This window comes from Macaca nemestrina, chromosome 5 (assembly GCF_043159975.1).
Source record: "Macaca nemestrina isolate mMacNem1 chromosome 5, mMacNem.hap1, whole genome shotgun sequence".
Taxonomy (NCBI): domain Eukaryota; kingdom Metazoa; phylum Chordata; class Mammalia; order Primates; family Cercopithecidae; genus Macaca; species Macaca nemestrina.
In genome coordinates, this window is record NC_092129.1 from 156,814,700 (window position 1) to 156,820,750 (window position 6,051).

At 41.8% G+C, this 6,051-nt stretch overlaps 2 non-coding genes across 2 annotated transcripts; both read right to left on the minus strand.

The window, feature by feature from the left end:
* Nucleotides 1–386: 386 nt before the first annotated feature.
* TRNAD-GUC (transfer RNA aspartic acid (anticodon GUC)) lies at nt 387–458 on the minus strand. Its single transcript has one exon. It is a non-coding gene; the product is annotated as a tRNA-Asp (tRNA).
* A 631-nt stretch (nt 459–1,089) lies between these two features.
* On the minus strand, nt 1,090–1,171 carry TRNAS-AGA (transfer RNA serine (anticodon AGA)). Its single transcript has one exon. It is a non-coding gene; the product is annotated as a tRNA-Ser (tRNA).
* Between the last annotated feature and the right edge of the window lie 4,880 nt (nt 1,172–6,051).

Sequence of the window (6,051 nt, forward strand, 5' to 3'; positions counted from 1 at the left end):
TCCCTCAATCTGGGTTTGTCTGATGTTTTCTGATTCAGATTACATATTTTTGACAATACCACCACAAAAGTGATGTTGTGCTCTAATGAGCACATCCTATAAAGGAGGTACATAATGTAGATTCGTCCCAATACTGATTTAATCACTCGGTTAAGATGGTATCCACCCGGTTTCTCCACTGTGGTGGAGATTACAGTGGAGAGTGGAGATTTTCTTGCTATTACAGAACTTCATGACTTCTACAGCTTACGGTTTTTGCGATCAGTATTTCGTTGGTTTGAAGGAACTCTGATAAAGACAGAGGGAACCCAACACTTACCCAGAAGACTAGAGACTGTGTTTACCAGAAGTGTCCAAAAGTGTGCTTTTGTAAAAACTGAAGCCTCCTCCCCGTCGGGGAATCGAACCCCGGTCTCCCGCGTGACAGGCGGGGATACTTACCACTATACTAACGAGGAACTGACGTGAAAAACGTTCTTAGGAAATCCATGTGAAGTTACTCACTATTCTCTCTTATTTCTTTGCTCTGTAGTCACACGTTCCCCCTACCAAGTATACGCAAGGCACTTCAGCGAACATGTCTGCGCCCAACCGCCAGTTCTCTCCAGTTCCTCCTTCATTCCTCGGACGCTTTGTGAGGCCCTTTTTAAAAAGAACTCTCGCTAGCCTCCTTTGTGGCGCACTGGTTTCCGTCTATGTTCAACCATGGTTTGAGCCCTAGCGAACACAGGAGTTGCAAATTCTGAAAGGTGCGTCCGTTGGTTTCAAAGACAGGAAAAGCGGAGGTGGGACCAATACCTGCGCTCCGCTGAGGTAAAATAGATTAAGAATCTGCAGATGTATTTTTAAAGTTCAGGATGCGTTAAGTGGCACGCAGAAGCTTTATCACGAGTTCCCTCGCCCAGACTCAAAGCAAATATGACATCGTATTTCCTCACTGAGCCGCTCTGAGTAAAACATCCCATAGTCGGCAAAAGTTCAGGCGGCCTTAAGAGGAACGCAGAAGCTTTACCATGAGTTCCCTCACTCCCAAACTGAAAGCAAACGTAAGATCTTATTTCTTCGCTGCACTGTTCTCAGTAAAACATCCGTAGTCGGCAGGATTCGAACCTGCGCGGGGAGACCCCAATGGATTTCTAGTCCATCGCCTTAACCACTCGGCCACGACTACACGAATGGAGAACGTTCCCTCCAAGTCTTTAAACAGAAATTACATCAGCTAACTAACAAGAAAGGGCCAAAAGAACAAAATACGGTAAAAATGGTTTCCGGCGCAAGAAACTAGAGTCTGCGAGTACATTAGAAACTCTGAGGTGACGTGCAAGTTGGATAAGGCAAGCCAGCCGCAGGGAGTCCTTGCCCTATCAGCAGTACCGTTTCCAGAAAACTAGAGACCACTGTACCTCTCTCACCTAGACCCAAACCGACCCTGCAAGGAAGTGGAATCAGACCCTCACCCTAAATCTAGGCCTGACACATTTAGTTTTTGTTTGAAACTTCCTCGCATTGAGGCTCCTTGATGAATGCTAATGCCTTTCAAGAAGGGACTAACTTCTGATTTGTGTCTGAACTGGAGGGCCAGAAAATGATGCAGAAAACCCTACTTGCACTTTCTTGCTCTGATGAGGTCCCTAAGTCTCTAGGCTCACACCAACCCAAGGAAGTATCTACCCAGTCGCGTTTGCACGGCATTTTGCATTTCACAATGCGCTTCCGCGCTCCAGTTGGGTTAAGAAAGAAATTTATAGACGATTCATGAGTTCCCATGGAACCGGGTTACCTATCAAAAAGGAAGATCCTACTTTGATTTTTGGCCAAGGCAGACGCTCCTTCTCTCAAAATCTAACCCACGCAGTATATTTTCTTTTTCTCTTGTGCTTCGGTATTGAAGTCTAAAGCAGCCGGTCCTGGAGTTTTCCTGAGCCCTTCGGGTGCACAGATTACTGTAACTGGCTTTCGTCTACTTCTTGGAACCATATACTAATCTAAGAAAAGAGGGAAACAATCGCAAGCTAAGAAACCATGTCGACTAAGTAGATAAATGAGGAAGAGGGACAAGGAGGAAGAGGGAGAGAAGAAAGTGACCAGAAGGGAGAAGAAAGGAAGGAGGGACAGGAGGTAGAAATAAGAGGACGAAGGAGAAAGAAGAGGAGAAAGAGGAAGAGAAGAAAGGAAGAGCGGGATGGAAAAGACAGAGATTTTCTGAGGAGCCTTGTTAGCGCTCAGAAAACGATACCCCAAAGTATGGCTCTTGGAAGTGCTGAGTACTTTGAACAACCTAAGAACCTCAGAACCAAAGTCTCTCTGACCTTCCGCAGCCCCACTGCCTCCTGATCCTCTTTCATTCCGGAATGGCAGGGAGGGGCTTTCACTGAAGTTTCCCTTATTTGACTCAGGGAAGTTCCTCCAGAAGGAAAGAGATTGTCATGAACCCTCTCCTGGAATCTGTACTAAACCAGAGAAGATTAACTCAGATCCCAGGAGAGAAAACTAAAGGTCTCCACGCCTGGGACATCTCGCCAAGCCAGACTTCAATTCTTTTCTTCACCACCTTTCTGAGGGCTGCTACTTGAGAGACTTTATCTGTGTAATAAGACAAGCTTTTTTACCAGAGTAGTTCCTGCCCTAACCCTCACATTACTTCTCGCCACCACCTTCCAGGAGCCTTCAAGCCCCTATTTCTTTATGTAGCTCCAAGACCTATTTAAGCTTCAACCATCTGCCCCTTCTTTGAGTCTCACTTACACTTTCTGGGACCCCTGTGCATATGTGCATAATAAATGTGTATGCCTTTGCTTCTGTTAATCTGTCTACTGGCAACTTTATTTCTCAGACTCAGATAACCAAACTCCAGAGCGGAGAAAAAAGATTCTCTCACCCCTACAGGGTCAAAAGAAGACTAAAAGAAATTCACTAGATTTATATGGAAGACTATAATTTGAGGGGATAGACATGAAGCAGTTTGATGGGTTAGCGAGGTGTCCATACAGATATAAATTGTGTTATAGATTGTTGTTCATAGTTCATGCATATCACATCCTTTTTATTTGGTGGACATATTTTTGTTAAGCATTTCTTTATATATATTTTTTTGCTGAAATCATTTGCAACTCCAGCTTTGAATACAGTTAGATACCACAGAAATATCAAAAATCTGTTTTAAAAAATAAAAAAAAATTAGAATCAGGGTCTTACTCTGTCACACAGACTGGAGTGCAGTGGCACCATCATAGCTGACTGTAACCTGAACTCTTGGGCACAAGCCATCCTTCTGCCTCAGCCTCCAGAGTAGCTAGGAATAGAAGCATGCACCACCATGCCTAGCTAATTTTTTTTTCTTTGTAGAAAATAATTTATTTTCTTTGGTATTCCTTGTATTTGAAGAAAAATTGACAATTTGCCTTTTTAAGTATAGAAGGACATTTGATTTGTTTCCAATTTAGGGCTAAAGTAGAAACTGGACTAGTTTTTGTTTCCTGCAACTAAGTCCTGACTCTCTACCTTTACTGAGATCCATTCTACCATGTTTTTGTTTTCAGCCCAGTAAAACAAATAAGATTGCAGCTGTGGCCAGTCCCTAGTCATGGTTACAGTAAAACAAACAAGCCAACAGTTGATTAGTAATTTTAGTTCAAATATATCACTAGTTGCTTTGTATTTTGCTGAGGTGTTTTTTTAAGCACAAAAGGTTTCTGAGGGCTGGGTTCAGTGGCTTATGGATTGTAACCCCATCATTTAGGGAGGCCGAGGTGGGAGGATTGCTTGAGGTCAGGAGTTGGAGGCCACTTTGAGCAACATAGAGATAGAGAAGTTGCTGAAGACAGAAATTATATCGTTCTGTGTCCTCAATATGTATTGAAAGTCTCATTTGTATAAGGTATGGCTAAAAGTTTTCCAAATCATGAGTGCTGGTTCCTTTTGCTGAATAGTTCCTCCCTCAGTTTATTTCTTTCCTCATGCATTTCACCATAAGCAGCAATAACTAACCAGGTTGCACATTCCACATTTTACTTGGAAGTATTCTCAGCTAAATATTCAAGTTCATCATGTACAAATTCTGTTTTCCACCCAACTGTAGAATACAATTCAGCCAAGTCTCTCCCTCTTTATAACAAGATCACCATTCCTTCAGTTTCTAACTGCATGTCATTAATTTCCTTCTGAGACCTTACCATAAGCATATTTAACATTCTTATATTTTAAATGTAATAGAAAACTTTTGGAACAGTTTTAGGTTTATAGAAAAATTGAGTGGAAAGTAGAGTTTCAGTATACTCCTTCCTTCCCCCTTTCTCTCCCAGTCTCTTTATTATTAACATCTTGCATTAGTGTGGTATATTTATTACAATTGATGAGCCAATGTTCATAAATTATTATTAACTAAAGACCATAGTTTATATTACGGGTCACTTTTGTGCTGTATAGTCTATGGGTTTTAACAAATGTATAACAACATGTATCCACCATTACTATATCATACAGAATAGTTTCGCTGCCTTAAAAATCCACTGAACGTCACTTATTCTTCCCTCTTAAAATCCACTGAACATCACTTATTCTTCCCTTTTTCCCTCCCCCTAAGCCCCTGGCAACCACTAATCTTTGCTGTTTCCATAGATTAGCATTTTCAGGGATGTTATATAGATGGAATTATACAGTATGTAGCCTTTTCCAGATTGACTTCTTTCACTTACCAATATGCACTTAATGGTCTTCTGTTCTTCTTCCTTTTTGGTAGCTTGATAGCTCATTTATTTTCCTTACTGAATATTTCATTGTCCGAATGTACCATAGTTTATGTATTCATTCATGTACTGAAGGACATCTTGGCTGCTTCCAAGTTTTGCCTATCATGAACAACGCTGCTATAAACATTCTTAGGCACGTTTTGTGTGGACATACATTTTCAACTCCTTTGCATAAATACCAAGGAACACAATTACTAGATCGTATGGTAAGAGCATGTTTAGTTTTGTAAGAAATTGTCAAACTGTCCTCCAGCATGGCTCTAACGTTTTGCATTCCCACCAGCAATGAATTAAAGTTCCTGTTGCTCCACATCCTTGTCAGCATTTGGTATTGTCAGGGTCCTGGATTTTGGCCATTTTGATAGGTGTATAGTGGCACCCCATTGTTTTAATTTGCATTTCCCTGAGGACATATGATGTGCAGCATCTTTTCATATGCTTATTTGCCATCTGTATATCTTCTTTGGTGACATCTGTTAGGGTCTTTGGCCTGTTTTTTTAATCGGTTTGTTTCCTTATTGTTGAGTTTTAAGAGTTCTTATATATTTTGGATATCAGTCCTTTATCAGATATGTATTTTGCAAATATTTTCTCCCAGTCTGTGCCTTGTCTTTTCATTCTCTTAAACATTTGTTTTATTTTTTTAAACCAATGTTCTCTTCATGACAATATATGCATTCTCTAAGATGATCGAAGCTTTCTCTATCATGTTCCCTTGACTGTAATTGTTTTTCATATACTCAGTGTTAGGATTTCCAGGTTTAATGTTTGTCAGCCAACAGTCTGAGAGACTTGACCTCGGCCCCTTATCCAAATGCTGGGAATGCACACCAGCACAGTAAAATGCAAGTGCCACGTCTTAAATATAAAAATCTACCGATTTGTTGGATTCTTTTTTTCTGCCAAGGACACAGTGACGGACAGACTGGCCTTGGGCTATATGCAGCTATGTGCTGGCTGACACAGGCATATAAGATGCTTTACTGAGGGGCAAAACATGCTAATATCATCTCCGGGTTTCCTTAAGCATTAGAAAAACATGTTGGGGCCGGGCGCAGTGGCTCACGCCCGCAATCCCAGCACTTTGGGAGGCCGAGGCGGGCGGATCATTTGAAGTCAGGAGTTTGAGACCAGCCTGGCCAATATGGTGAAACCCCGTCTCTACTGAAAATACAAAAATTAGCCGGGGATGGTGGTGCATGCCTGTAATCCCAGCTACTCGGGAGGCTCAGGCAGGAGAATCGCTTGAACCCGAGAGGTGGAGGTTGCACTGAGCCGAGATCGTGCCATTGCACTCCAGCCT